Here is a 16519-nt window from a genome sequence, read left to right as displayed (position 1 = left end):
ACCTTCTTTCCTCTCTTTGGCTTTCATGATTTCCCAACACAACTGGTTTCTTCCATTGCTTCCCCACAGTAGTCGCAATATCCTGAGTGTGTATACAGGACTGAACAGTAAAATAACCTTCCCAAAGTCACGCAGCTTGTCAGTATCAAGACTGGGCATTAAAAGCCCCTGTGACTCCAGAGTCAATGTTTCCACAGCTAAACACAGTCCCCTGAAATGGAGAGAAGTGCGTGAATACATGTGCATGCAGGTACCCACAGGCACATGTGTGTTAAGCACAAACACACAATATACTTCTCATACTGGGTTCTCACGTGACCCAAAATGAAGTTCACTGGTTAGATAAAAAGAAAAGGAATGTCAGGTGGTCACTTTCATATATTTGAGAAGAATAATGTAGAAATGTCAGTCAAGAACAAAAGTGGTACTGCAGAGATTAAGCCATGTGTAAATGATGGCTGAAACAGCCAATGGAGCATCAGGAACTTGTAGGTGAGGACTTGTTCTTTTGCTCTGACTTTCACAGTACTACTGTATGATGGGCTTTCTTCAAGTGGCATCCATAGGGGTCTCCTGAGGACCAAGGTTAGTCCAAAATGTATGTGGTAGAGAGGTACGGAGCAACTTGTCTCAGGTCATCCATTACACCAAGAGTCACGACGGGATGCAGAGCCCATGTCTTAGAAGCCAGTGATCTTCCCACTGACTAGACTGGAAGAGTCAGGGCGGCAAGAACGTGAGTGACAGAAAAGTCTTCGGTGGAAAATCCACAGCCTAATAAGAAAAGGGAACAGTAAAACAGGGTTTTCTTGAGCATGGGAAAGATGAGCACACGAAAAAGGATGAGCAGAAGGGAAGGTACACCTCTGGGAAAACAGGGCCGTGAGTGCCATTTCTGACATGATCTGACTCTCTGGAGTCAGGGACTGGGAGGGTGAAGGGAAGAGACCATCTGCTCCACCCTCAAAACATCTGTTATAAAATAAGACTGATGGCATGTGTCATGTCAGGAGGCTCTTGTGAAAGAAACTGCTGAGCCGTACATGATCCGAGCTAATGGAGAAGTCCCCAAGGTTTGGAGACCTAGATTCTAATCCCAATTCAACTGCCAATTTACTGTGGAACACTGGGAAACTGCTTAACCCTATTCTGTCTCAAATTCTCCAATGGCAGCGGGGCAAGTAAAACAAACGCTTTTGGGGGTACTCCAAAATCACATTCTTGTATTCTTGGTAAGTACAATGTAACTATGAAGTCCTAACACCGTCCCTGCCTTTCCAGCTCCAAGGTGTCCCTCCATTTCAGCCCAAGGAAAAGAAACCTAAATCTTTCATTCTCTGTCGACTCCTGGAGAAAAATGCAGCAGAGCAGTCTTCCGTCCAAAGAGAGACTTTTAAGGAACTAAGGGAAAATCACAAACATAATTACATGTTTATACTTACACTAGAAAGAACGATATCCATTTTGTCATATCGACGATCTCATATTGAATATTTGCTAATAAAATATGGAAACAGAGTCCATGCTGTAGGTTATACAGGTTTAACAGCTGTCCAGTTCTTCAAGCCATAAATCCCCTTAGAGCAAACAATGGACCATCACCTGCCCCTGGATTCTTCATGCTAACAAGTTGTGCTCTACTGAGACTGGATGTATTTTTTTGGAAAGCTCACAATAGAATAAAGTCAAACGAATTGACTGAACACTTATTTGGTATTTTCCGTTCTAGGCAGCCAACCCTAAAGGAGCTGGCAGTCTTATTAAAGGGAAACTGCTCATCATTATCATTTCCAGAACAAAGAAAGAAATTAAAGGCATATTAATTTTTCACATCTTGCCTCTGAATGGCCATAAATATCCCCACTCATCAGTATGAAACAGATAAATTTATCTAAGGCAGAGGGCCATTTTTCTGTCAATAGCTACTTATTCATAGGACAGAAGATGGGGAATGGTAGAGAATCTTTTTTTTAATAAATGTTTATTCATTTTTGAGTGAGAAAGCATGAGCGGGGGAGGGGCAGGGGATCTGAACCCGTCTCTGCACCCTCGGCAGCACAGAGCCCCATGCGGGGCTCAAACTCACGAACCGTGAGATCATGACCTGAGCTGAAGTCGGACACTCAACTGACCGAACCTCCTAGGAGCCCCAAAGGAAGAGAATCTTGAGGTCACGGTATGGAAAATACTACCCTTAAATCCATCCCTTTGAGTTAACTGTTGCTCCCTGAAGGCAATAAATTTTCAAATGCAGCTATTCCTGAGAGGAATAGCACATTACGCTAAGATCATTTTAGTGTGAATTACTCTATTGGATGGCTTTGTCACTCAACTAAAGCCTGGGGGAGCATAGTTTGAGAGAACTGGACAGGATCTGAAAGGGAAAGGATGCATTTCAAAAGAGGGCTCTGAGAAAGTCCCAGACAAAGCTTCACTTCTTTGCCATTTCGGTTGAAGTCAGCCTTGAGAAGCTTGGCAAGGTGATGGTATCCTTGGGAGTTATGACGGAATAAAGTAGAATTCCAAAGGGGAAGTTTTATACTAAATACACTTGCATTAAATAGCATGTGGTGACCCTAGTGTTCTTCTAGAGTGGCACTATCCAGTAGAAACACCGCGTGAGGCACAGAAGTCATTTAAAATTTTCCAGAAGCCACCTTTTGTGAAGTAAAAGGAAGGAGAAAATAATTTTCATATTGGTTTTCCTTTAACTCGGTATGTCCAAACTATTATCATTTCAAATATAATTTATATAAAAAATAATTAAGGAGGCCATTTACATTCTTTTTTATACTATGTTTCTGAAAGCTGGTATGTGTTTTACACTTATACCATACCTCAATTCAGATGCTAAATGCTCGCTGGAAACATTTGATCTATATTTAGATCTCATAACATTTACAGTTGATAAAGTGGATTCACATACCCAAATGGTTCTAAATACACTTAAAAGGTTTCCCATAACTGAATCAAATATCAGTTTTAAAATATGAATTAATCACAACTAATTATATGGAAATGAAAACAGGATCTCCAAGGCATGAAAACAACCTAAGGGTCCATTAACAGATGAATGGACAAAGGGGACACACAGTAGAATATTATTCAGTCATGAGAAAAAAGGAAATCCTCCCATTTGCAACAATACAGATGGACCTTAAGGACATTGTGCTAAGTGAAATAAATCAGACAGGGAAAGACCAATACTGCGTTGTATCACATATATGCAGAATCCAAATAAAACGTCAAACAGAAACAGAGTAGAAAAGTGGTTGCCACGGGTTGGGGGGATGGGGGAAATGGGAGAGGTTGGCATCATATTGTAGAATTGAAATAAAGTTTTTCATTAGTCGTAATTCAAAATTCAGTTCCTCATTGCACTGCCCACATTTCAAGTACTCCAAGACCACATGTGGCTACTGTATTGGACAGAGCAGGTCTAGGGTACGAGAAATGGGGAGCCAAAGCATTCGTGCAGGAGTCACAGCTTCACAGTGAATCTGGCTAAGTTCATTTTGCTTTTTTCGGGGGCCCAGACTGTATTTGTCTACCAGGCCGGCCACTGAACACACGCTCTCCACAACTCACGAGGCAGCCCAGATGTTCTGACTGGGCTATACCCATAACATCAGCCCAACCTACTGCTTGTAAGAACAACTCCTCGAGGGTAGGATCCAGCACAGATTCGACCCACAATGCCTCGCCCAGTGCCTGGCATTAACTAAGCATTCAGCCAATTCTTATTAAATGAACGAAAGACTGCTCTCCTGACAAGCGACCAATAGACTCGTTTTTATGTGCTTTGTGATGAGAGCCTCATTCACACTCAGCATCCCCTGTTTATCCAGTCAACAGACGGAATTCATGAACACCGCATAAAATAGCTGCCCACAGGAAGCCTATTGTCTACTCCCTGTCTCCTAAAAATGCGCCTAATGACTGATGCTGGACATTTCACAAGTTTAGTTGCCCTCTTAAACACCCCCAGAGGCACCTGGGTGACTCAGTCAGTTAAGTGTCTGACTCTTGATTTTAGCTCAGATCATGATCTCATGCTTGGTGGGATCGAGCCTTGCATCGGGCTGCATGGTGACTGCACAGAGCCTGCTTGGGATTCTCTCTCTCTCTCTCTCTCTCTCTCTCTCTCTCTCTCTCCACCTCTCTCTCTCTAAAAATAAATAAATAACTTAAATAACATTTTAAATGAAATTTGGGGCACCTGGGTGGCTCCATCGGTTGTGCATCTGACTTCAGCTCAGGTCACGATCTTGTGGTCCGTGAGTTCGAGCCCCGCGTTGGGCTCTGTGCTGATGGCTCAGAGACTGGAGCCTGCTTCGCATTCTGTCTCCCTCTCTCTCTGCCCCTCCCCAGCTCACACTCTCTGTCTCTCTCAAAAATAAATAACCGTTAAAAACATTTTTAATAAAAAAAAATTAAATGCTCCAATCAGGAGTGAGCTGCTGTAGAATTCTCTCGATGGGTGTTAGTCAGACCTTGAGCAAGGCAGAAACGAAGCACCAGAAAAAAGAGGAGAAGAGGGGCGCCTGGGTGGCTCAGTGGGTTAAGCGGCCGACTTCGGCTCAGGTCATGATCTCACCGTCCGTGAGTTCCAGCCCCACGTCGGGCTCTGTGCTGACGGCTCAGAGCCTGGAGCCTGTTTCAGATTCTGTGTCTCCCTCTCTCTCTGCCCCTCCCCCGTTCATGCTCTGTCTCTCTCTGTCTCAAATATAAATAAACATTAAAAAAAATTAAAAAAAAAGGGGGAGAAGAGGCATGGCTACAGATAAATCAAGAAAGGGTACAGAATGAGGATGTAGAGGCACAACAGCCAAACAGTGTCTCCTTCACTGTGTGACCCTCAGCCAGCACTGATTGTGTGCAGTACCTCGTTGTGCCCTGCCCAGTACTGCAGACTTCTGAGGTGGGGGGTTGGGAGAACATTTAGAGTGAAAAAGAATTACACCCACTAGGATGGCTACAATTTTAAACATGGAATGTAATAAGTGTGGGTGAGGATGTGGAGAAGTTGGAACCCTCATATAATGCTGGTGGGAATGTAAAACGACTTGGCCACGGTGGCAAACACAATGGTGGTTCCTCAATGAGCTAGTCAGAGGATTACCATGTGGCCTAGCAATTCCACACCTTGGTATAAGTGTGAAAGAACTGCAAACAGGTGTTCAAACTAAGATTCATACACAAATGTTCATAGCAGCACTATTCACGATAACCAAAAGGGGGAAACAACCGAAATGTCTATCGATGGATTAGTGGACACATACAATGCATCCATACAATGGAACATTATTCAGCCCTAAAAAAGGAATGAAATGCTGAGTACTGACAAATGCTACATGGGTGAATCTCAAACACTTTATGCTAAATGAAATGCATCAGTGGTCCAATGCCACACCACATATTGTATGATTCCATTTATATCATATATCCACAAAGACATACAGACGGGAAGATTAGTGCTTACTAGGGATTTAAAGGAGAGAGGAGTGGAGAGTGACTGCTTAATGGGTATGGGGTTTCCCTTGGGGTAATAAAAGTGCTCTGGAACTAGAGAGTGGTGATTGATGCACAACATTATGAGTGTACTAAATACTGCTGTATTGTACACTTTAAAATGGTTAAAATGGTAAAGTCTGTTTATGTGTATTTTATCACAATTTTTTAAATGTCAAAACAAGTATGGGGAACGACATTTATTTTTATCCAAAATAAGATGGAATTTTAATAATAGGAGATTGAAACAATTCTTTTCTGTCTTCCTTCTTCAATCTTCTTCCCTTTCACCTTTTTTTCTATATGGTTTAAGGCCAATCTGTACCCCTACAATTCCTCTGTTTGCATTACAGCTTGTAGATGCCTTACCTTTTTTTTTAAACGTTTATTTATTTTTGAGACAGAGAGAGACAGAGCATGAACGGGGGAGGGGCAGAGAGAGAGGGAGACACAGAATCTGAAACAGGCTCCAGGCTCTGAGCCGTCAGCACAGAGCCCGATGCGGGGCTGGAACTCACGGACGGTGAGATCATGACCTGAGCCGAAGTCGGCCGCTCAACCGACTGAGCCACCCAGGCGCTCCAGATGCCATACCCTTTTAATATATTTTTCTTTTATTCAGTGCAATTGAACCTACCAGTACATTATTTTTAACAAACTTTTGTTTTGTTGCTGTATTTTTTCACTTTTATACCTTTATTTAACAATCAGCAGTTAGTCCTCATCTGCCTTAACTTTCTGTAGATTTTTGAAAGTGGTGACAGGTACATAGGTAACCAACATATAGAGTTTGTTTGTTGAATCTTCATCTTTGTTACATTTTCTGGACTACCGCACATGGATATGGTATGGAACATTCCTTATTCCTTTGGCCCGGACAGCTTTGTTGAGCCTGGTATCGATGCCTACATCTGGAGCCCCCACATACTCCATGGCAAATTTCTGGATCACTTTGAGTGCCTGAGGGGCACACTTCTTGAAACCTACTCCATGGATGCACTTGTGAATGTCTATGGTATGTTCTCTGGTCACTACCTCGCTGATGGCAGAATGACCCTTCTTGTTCTCACCACCCTTCTTTGCAGGAGCCATTCTGCCCGGCCCGGTTGGAAAGGAAGAGCTTAACAAACTTTGATTCTAACAATGCATGCCTACCGTGTGTCAAGAACCATGCTAGGCATTTGGTAAACATTTTCTCAATGAATATAGGAAACGGAGATTTTTAAATTAGAAACAGCAACGATATTGCTTGAGGTCAATCTTTCAAAGAAGAAAAGTAATTAGAGGTGTCAAAGGTGAAAGACCAACAAAATGAATCTAACTTGGAAATCCTTATTTTCATCTTGACAGATGCATTCACTCATTACTAAAATGAAAGCGTACTGAGTACTTACAATGTGGCCCTGGCTGTAACAGCAGGATGATGTACAGACTCCTCCTGAAGTCAACTCTATCAAGACTCATAGAGTCGTTAAAAACAAATGTACTATTTGTCTACAAGTGTGCAGGATGAAATAGAAGAATGTGTTGAGACCCTGTTGGAAGGTGGGTAAACACAATCATTCCCTACATGCCCATATTTGCGTGTGTGTTTCTTTCTATGAAATACACCAAAGTCCCACTGTTATACCATCCTTGGGGGCAGAGCCACAGAACTGCTTGGTTAGCGGCGAGTCCGTGTTTCACCAAGTGTTTCTAGCGCTGCCAGGAACTGAATACCCGGTGGACGTGGTCCAAGGTGGGTTATGTAGTGTATAGAGAGGACCACATGATATCGGAGACCCATATATTGTGTTCTGGCTCCAAATTTTCTACTTTTCTATTATTGTGTAACACAAGATCTTCCAGACAAGAAAAAAGTTGAGCTGTCTCAAGTCTATCCCATTACTCCTAATGCTCACAACTCTTAGGTATATGTTAAGAGGATACATATAGGATAAGAAGAATATTCTTAAAGCCCCACACGTGCACACCACTAGAAACCGAAATAAGGAAATAATGAGAAAGGCAGCAACCACAAGTTCTCGGCAGAACAAGGCTGGCCTGCAGAGAGAGCAAAAATTACATGAAAGACACAAGTGAACCACACCCTAAATCTGAGAGCTTCTGCTCAGTGATGGAAGCTTCTGATAAGTTTCTTGTTCATGCTTTTATCATTTATAAGCTCAACTATGAAATCAAGACAGTAAGTCAAATATAAGGCAAAAATGGTAAGCAACAGTTGAACAACCGAACAAGAAGAAACGTGAATTGGAAAGGGCTGGAAAGGACAAGGGCTCTGTAACTTACAGAAAGCCTTGGCATACTTTCTGGATTGTTTTGCTCTTTCTTCACACAGGCTGAGTGGAAGAGCCTCAGTATTTGCCATTTTGGCTTATTCATTAACCTCGGCTCACACCTTCACTTCAGAGACATTTGTGTATACATAAAATTGTCAGCCCCAAATAATAGATTCAAAATACGCAAGATGTGAAAAATTATTACAAAACTACTGTCTTGTTGTGGCCGGATTCTAGAGTATATAAAAGGCATTCACACCCATTGTCTCACTGGATGTTTAACACAAGTGATTTGAAATCCTTTCATCATACATTCTTCTGTGCATGTTCACACTAGTATTTTCTAGAGAACTGTATACCGTATTTCATGGATGCTATATATCACTGTCAGTAAATTAACATTCACAGCAGCCTTAAAATCCCAATCCTTATATGAAAGGCAAAATTAGAAACAACCTCCACTTGAAAGCCCTGTTGAAGGCCATAGAAATCTTTGCTAAGGGCCTTGGTATTCAATGGCAACAATGGGCACAGTGGTTCCAGACAGTGGGTAAGTGCAGATAGAGCCCCTCTGGGGAAATAAAACAATAGAACCTATGTTTGGGGGACCCAATTTGCATGCCAGCAGTCAGCTTCCTTGCACTTTTAAAAATGCAAAATCCTCACCTCCACGTGCAGTGCACCTGGTGGGCTAGCTAACCTCTCACTGTGACAGTAAGTCCACCTAATGGACTGTATAAACAGAAACCTGGTTGTGATTGTTTTCTGAATGGGGCTCATCCAACATGCAATATTACTACAGACGTGCCCCTTCCTTATTCAGGCAAACAAGTCACTAAGGACTTAGAGGAGAGAGCATTTGCAGGCTCATTTTGCAAGGGGGAGGGAGGGGGACGTTCTTTTACTACTGTGCTAGAGGAGGGGTAAAGAAGAGAGCCCGTTTCAAGAAATATACTACGAATAAGAAAACCTGAGTACTGAAACAAAATTGAAGAGGAAAGCACATTTATCAGTGTGGGGGGGGGGGAGATTTATTCAAACATTAAAGCTCTCATGTTACCTCTGTTTTCATTTGAGATACTCGTATTTTAATACCTCTGCGTTCCAGCTTCTCTTCTTACTGGATATGAAGCTAAGTTTCTACCCCGTGCTCATGATTATGCTGTCAGCTAAATGATCAATCATGCTATCACCAATTTCACATTGAGACTTCACGGCAGGGTGAAATCAGAGAACAAAATGGCTGTGGGGGAAGAATTTGTTTAAATACAGCTAGTTTGGGGAGCTAGCAAATTGGTAAAAAAAAAAAAATGATGGAAAACATATGAAGTGTAAATGCATCTATCTTTAAGGCAGATCCATTTCAAAGCTTTCCACAGCACGAAAGTCATTGTGTGATACATCTCAGTGTTTAGACTAGTAAAATGCCATAATCGGGTTGCAACTAAATGCCAATATTTCAGTCCATCGACTGTGAGCACTGATTTGTATTTACTGCATGTCTTTTAACTATATGAACACAATGAATACACTGAAGGCTACTTCCGAAATGAATCTTGATTTTATATTTATAACCAGAAAAATGTTTTAAGAAAACCCAACAGCCGCAAATGCCAAGCAAGAGAAATAAAGGTGATCAGAATGAAGCCCTGTAATATTTTTGACTACCTGATGTTAGAGCCTATTCCGTACGTGTGAAGTTGCATTTGCCACACAGGAGCTGGGAGAGAGAAGGAGCTCTGTGTCAGGAATACTCCAACAGCAGTTTGGGAACAAGATATTCAAGGAGAAAGCAGACAAGTCTGGGTTCTGATTCAGAATTGAATCTCTTCAATTTCACTTCAGCAAGCAAGCAATGCCTACTTCTTTTAATATTGATATTATATTTAAACGCAAGTTTTGAATGACTGCTCTCTAAAGGTTCAACTGATGGAAATGATCTACTACTACAAGGGCAGATCATTCTTGCTTAAAATCAATCATTTTAACTCTGCCTTTGTAGTATATTCATGATATAAACAATCCTTTCTTCAAGTAAGGCCCGCCATTAATTCTAATCTTACAGTGCTCTCTACTGGTGATAAATTATGTGAAACCTCATTAGATATCTAAAGGTCTAATTAACTTCTCATCTTAGGCTCACACCACCATTCGAATCCAGTGTGGCACCTCCTAATATAACGCACTGGGCAGAATCCAAGATGCACCAAGAATCTCCATCCTTGACAGATGCACCTGCCCGTGAACCGCTGCATCAGAGGTGCTCGGGAGAAAGGGCTGGAACAAGGAAAACTTAGGCAGTGTGGCTGCCAGGCAGGTTGAGGAAAGAACACCGAGTGCGGAATCAAGAATTAGATTGGAATCCTGGCTTCGGACTGCAACAGCTGTGTGACGCTAAGTCATTTTACCTTTTTGAGCTTAAGTTTTCTCATCAGTAAAATAGAAACGATAAATTCCCATGCTACCTATTTTACCCAGGCTGTTGTAACAAATGAGATCATGGGCAAGATCATACTTTGGAGAAATGATTATGATCATCATCATTACAATAAAAGAGACCCTATTTACTTTGAATCAGTGAGCCTTGAAGCTCTTAAGATTTTTTTATCAGTGGGATTTTTTAAAAACACAATCTTACATGGAGCTTTAATATAGCGAACTGATTTTGTTAGGTGAACTGTAGGAGTTCAAAAGCGAAATTATTTATCTATTATCAAGTCAGTTAATGACAAGCACAAAACTGTCTGGGATATACATGTGGTTTTGAAATCTGGGGTTATGGTTGTCAACTGAACTGACATTTACCTCAACATCTAATTTGTTTCTGGACTTCCTTTGGCTGCCTAGTATCGGAAAAATTATAATTCGTATAGATAAGTACGTGTGCCATTCTATGTTCAGGAATATGTTAATCAGCAACAAATACAAACAGTTTAAACAGACACACATACAGAGCAGGAGTTTTACCTCAAAGTCTGCCCAAAGAGTGTTCCTCACACAGCACAATTAAGTGTGTTGGGGGGCTTGGAGTTGCCTCACCACTTTTTTCTGCTTGAACACCCCCCTCACCTGCCTAAGGAGACCCCAAGAAGCGGATCTGGTAGCTTCGGAAGGTAGGACCGCCCCGCCCTTCCTCTGGGTATTTAGAAATCTACTTAGGTCCCAGTGTAAGATTTTGGCAATTATTGGTAACAAGGTATTAACCTGGAGAAAATGGAAATATATATAATATTTTAGCACCGATTACAGACTTAAGTCCTTTGTTGGTTTAGCAGTGTTAGGAGGTATAATTATAATTTGGCATCTTTATAAAATTATCACATTTGGTATATTCCCAGTTATGAAAACCCAGAAAAATAGAGAAATCATGGGGAAATATATTATCTGATAATAAAATGATTCATCATAATTAAGCCCTTCCTCCTTTATCTTTTATCCCATGCCCCCTAGCTTGTTTCTAAAGAATACCAAGTGATGAGAGCATATGACTCTTGATCTTGGGGTCGTGAGTTCGAGCCCCATGTTGAACGTGAAGCTTACTTAAAAAAATTTAAAACTTGGGGCACCTGGGTTGGGCGTCTGACTCTTGGTTTCAGCTCGGGTCATGATCTCACAGTTTGTGAGTTCAAGCCCCGCATCGGGCTCCGTGCTGAGCAGAGCTTGGGATTCTCTCTCTCTCTCTCCCTCCCTCGGCCCCTTTCCCCCTCTCCCCACGCTCTATCTCTAAAATAAAAAACATATATAAAAGAAAAGAAAAGAACACCGACTTAGAAATCCTTTAAATTCTAAATTTGGATTTACATAAAACCAGTATGTTTCCTACAGTTCTATTCAATTAGAAATGTGTGACAGATTTAATTAAAATACATACCTCACTTTCACATATTTGTGACAAGTATTGCTTACAAACATTGCAATAAATTTTGTAACATATATAAAAGGAAAAATTGATACAAAATAATACTGTTAATCACCAAATCAGAGCGAGAACTAGGAATAATAGATGTTGGAGCAGTGATTAGTTGTTTAAAAACTACAATTATATACAACTAGGTTATATATTACTAGCCCACACTGAGATTACTATTTATTTAATACTTCCATTCATTTTGACATTCCAAGGTATTATAACCCCAAAATGCCCTTTTTGTCAAAGTATGAACTCTCAGACATCACTTGTCATCAAACAAAATCTCCAGTAAACAGCATATTCTGGCTTCTCAGTCTATTCAAATGAGAAGGCAAAGGAAGACAGCAGTATGTCCAGTCAGGGTGAGAGGCAGTGATCCAACTTTAGGGTATTTGTAAAGCACCAGGCAGGGCAGTGTCCTAAGAGTTTACAGGAACTCTTAAATGTAGGGCATGGTGAAGGAAAGAGGCAGTATCTGAGTAGAAGAACTGAGCCAAGTGGGCAGGTATTCAAAACAAACTTCGTCCCACTGCGAAACTCAAAACCAAACCATGAACCCGGGCACAGAAGCCAGGCGGATGTGGCGGGAGTGGGAAAGCTGGGATTTGGTAAGTGTATGAGAGAACTAGGAACACCACTAAGCACATTAGATGTTCAGGGCCAATGGGAATGAGGCTGATTCTAGAATCCAGCAACCACAAGGATCTTTTGGCTCTGCTCACATTGGAGGGGCTCAGAGACTGGACTGGAGTGAATCTTCAAAACCTGACAGGCAGCTGAAAGAATATTTCTCCCCAAAAGACGATGTCATGAGGACCACCATGAGATACACATTTGTAAGCACAGATATCCTAAGTGTGCATATGTGCACACACATACATTCATACACATGTGATTTGGAAAGCTCCTACATCATTTTGTTTTACTATTCAAATGGACTCCAAGGATCAGACACTCAGAACCCCTTTTCTCACATGGATACACCACCACTCTTGTCCCCATCTAGCTCAACTACTCTGTTAGCATTGCTGGGATTGTTCCCCTGTCCTCTCAATAACCCTTTAAGAGCCCTACATCTGGGCCTGCTCTTATTAGGCTGATATCGTTAGCAGCCAGAGAATGATTCCTGTTAAGAATGGGTGACTCAAACCTAGCGAGCCGACATGGGAGAACACAAGCACATAGTTCCTTTGCCGTCCTTGGTTCTTGGAGTGGTAGGGTGCCCTTGTTTGAAAGAACCTGAACTTCTGCCAATAGCTTTGGCCCATCTCTGGTTGACAACTTCAAAGTGGGCATTTAGCAGGGTTTTCATTTCACTTTACTTCTCAGTCATACATCTACTTGGCCTAGATTTAAGCTCAAAAAGCCCACCTCAAAAAAATATATTCTCTTTAAAATCCAAACTTACATTCAGAAGTTACATGGGGCAATGAGAAGACTAAACTGGTATGGGAGGACATGGTGACTTCCAATTTCAGCCATGCCAGTCATTTGGCATCAAAATGTGCACCAGCTGTGAGAGTTTGGATCTTGATAAGTCAGACGATGCTGGAAAGCTGACAAGATACTGCTGTGAAACTGTTTTCAACCCCTTAATGTCTTCCCTGCCCCCTTATTTTCATATTTTGTTCCCCGTGTACATGCGTAATATATAAAGAAATGAATTCAAAATCCCAGGAGTCTGTACACAGGTTAGCACGGGGCTTTGGCAAGGCCTGAGATAACCTCGATAACTTCACCGTCGGACATGGTCACCCTTAATCATCTGCCAGCATGTTTTCTCTTAAATGGCTCTAGCAGTAATAAAACCGATCATCATAATATATGCACCATAAAAGAGGAGAGGGAAGTGAATGAATTTACAAGCAGCAGCGTCTCTGAGACTTGATCTTCTCCACCAGAAGTTGGTGAATTCCCCATGGATTTCAACAGGAAATTGGCCTGCTAAGGGGTTATGGGTGATACGGCCTTAAATGGGACTTATGAGCTATAGTTCCAGGTCCGGGACCACGTTGCCCTTGTTCATTAGTGCTTATGAGAAAATAAAATACTTCTTTTAATTTTGCTTTTATTGCATTTTTGTGAAAGGAAAAATTATTTAAGTTTGTAGGGGATAAATACTTTTTCTTCCTTATTATTTATTCATATGCATATTAAATCTCATAAACTCAAGTTGCCAAATTCTAACCTGCTGATGAGGGGAATCTTCATGCTTTCCATCTGTTCAACTGAGTCAACAAGATGCTGAGGCTCTGGCCTGTGCTTCCCCAATCCAAAACCAGTGGGGGCTGCACATACCAATTACCTACGGTACTTCCTTTTCTTCACACACAACCGGGGAAGAGAAAGAGGGTAAGGCTTCAGACACAACCAAGTAATTATCAGTACAAAAACTCTTCTTCCCCACTCCAATGGACCCTGCTATAGATCAGAACTGAGCCTTTTATCTAAACAAGAAACTAATTGATTGTTTTTAGTTCCAACTGCCCTTAATGGGATTTTACAGGAATTCCATGTTGGAAATGAAAGTTGGTAGAGACAAACGTATTCTCTCAAGCAGTATTCACAGGACTCGAGCTTCTCATCCAGGGCAAATTAATTGATTTATGGGCAGCATGACGCTGGTGATGCTAACAGGAAATATAAAGAGAGCAACTCATGCTATGTCTTGGGCTCAGACAATTTGCATTAGGTAAAAAAAAAAAAAAAATCATTTCCAGAATTGTCTGTCAGCCAAAGCACAGTTTTTAAATCATAAAACCAAGCCACAGATGCAAAGGTCACCCAGCATAAAATTATGAGCATAACTAGGAAGAAAAAGCCCTTTATGTGTCAAGAACAGGAAGCGATTTTGTGTTTCTCTACAAAAATTTACAGTCAGCAGCTGAAGGCAGAAAAAGCAATAAATTATAACAATTAAATCCAAAGTAACTTGCTGTTTCCATTCAAGGTCACAAAGCTTGGTACAAAAGTCATGGCACCATATAAGACAGCAAATAATGTGCAGGGTAAACAATATATATGCTTCTGATTTTTCTTGTGTGTAGGTCCCGTTAATGTCACTTACGAGACAAGAAGGAGGGACTGAGAAAAGACCCATTGCTCCCCATCTGCTATCCACTGGCAAAGGTGAGTAGGCGGATAAACAAGCCCACACTCTTCAGTAAGTGTTCAAGAACGGACTCATTCCTCACATCCTCCATTTCTAGTATCTCTCCTGATTGTACGGCTACTATTCATAATAATACGAACTCCAGTTTGTTGATCTCCTAGTAGATTCTGGGCACTGTTTGAAGTGATTTCCGTAAGATATCTCAAACCATCTTCACAGAAGCCTTGTGAGGTAGATATGCACACCCTCATTTCATAGGTCAGACACACACATGCATATGCGCGCAAACATACGCACGCACGCACACACTGCAGGTGGCCCTACTCACGATTTGAACTCAGGTCTGTCTGAGCTCAGACTCTTATACCCAAGACTCTGTTGGTCTTAAACAAAGTAGCACTGGGTCCTTTTCCTGGGTCCTGATATCTTACAATCACAGAGTTTATAACTCACAGTTGGAATTTTTTCTCCCTACATGATTTATAATAGCCTCCCCCTTATCCATGGGGGATATGTTCCAAGACCTCCAGTGGATGCTTGAAACTGCAGATGGTGTTGAACCTTATATATACTGTTTTTCCTGTACATACATACCTATGATAAAATTTAATTTATAAATTAGACACAGTAAGAGATTAACAACAACAATAATAAAATAGGATACTTATAACAATATACGGTAATAAAAGTCGTGCAAATGTGGTCTCTCTCTCAAAATACCGTATTGTACCATACTCACCCTTCCTGTGATGATGTGAGATGATAAAATGCCGATGTGATGTGATGAAGCGAGGTGAATGACGTAGGCATTGTGACACAGCGTTAGGCTACCAGTGACCTTCTGACGGTACATCAGAAGGAGGGTCATCTGCTTCTGGATCGCAGTTGACCATGACTAACTGAAACCATGGAAAGTGAAACCGCTGATAAATGACAATCGTGTAATGTCGATTATATACATTCTTTGATTTCTCCTCCAAAGAACAAGAGGGGAAAGCGTCACCAGTCATTTCTGTATGATTCCAATTAAGTTATAAACTCTTTGAAGGCAGGCACTGTAATTTAGGAAGAAATCCTCTATTCTACTTCCCAAGTTCCTTAGTCAAGACATTTCTGTTATCTCTGTAACCTATGAGAAACTTTCCATTATTTTCTCCAGCCCTCCCCTGGATCCTCCTCGAGGAAAGAAGAAAGGTTCATCAGGTTGCTGGGGATGAGGCAGAAGTTACTGGATAGGCAAGAGGATTCTCTTTCTCTCTGGCAGGAAGCTCTCTCTGGTACGCAGACTAAATAGGGCTTTCCCTGTCAACTGTCAGGAGAAGGCAGAAGTCTGTTCTGCAGCTGCTCTACTCATAATATGTAGGGTGATAGTTCATTTTACGTGTCAACCTGGCCAGACCATGGTACCCAGATATGTGGTCAAACATTATTCTAGATGTCTCCATAAAGGTATTTTTTAAAGTGAGATTCTAGATGTCTCCGTAAAGGTATTTTTTTAAGTGAGATTAACATCTAAATCCGTAGACTTTGAGTAAAGCAGAATACCCTCCATAATGCAAGTGGGCCTCATCTAATCAGGCGTTCAGGGGAAGAGATTGATCTCCCTGAAAGAATAAGGAATTCTGCCAGCAAACTTCCTCTGGACTTGAATTGCAATTCTTCTCCATTTCTACAGCCTGATGGCCTACCTTGCAGATTTTGGACTTG

The 16519-nt window shown here is 41.4% G+C and overlaps 1 pseudogene; it reads right to left on the bottom strand.

Annotated features, from left to right (window-relative positions):
- Positions 1-6225: 6225 nt before the first annotated feature.
- On the bottom strand, positions 6226-6603 carry LOC101081200 (annotated as a pseudogene).
- Between the last annotated feature and the right edge of the window lie 9916 nt (positions 6604-16519).

This window comes from Felis catus, chromosome X (genome assembly GCF_018350175.1).
Source record: "Felis catus isolate Fca126 chromosome X, F.catus_Fca126_mat1.0, whole genome shotgun sequence".
Classification (NCBI taxonomy): domain Eukaryota; kingdom Metazoa; phylum Chordata; class Mammalia; order Carnivora; family Felidae; genus Felis; species Felis catus.
Note: the sequence above shows the minus strand (reverse complement) of the source record. Positions and strands in the feature narration are given on the sequence as shown.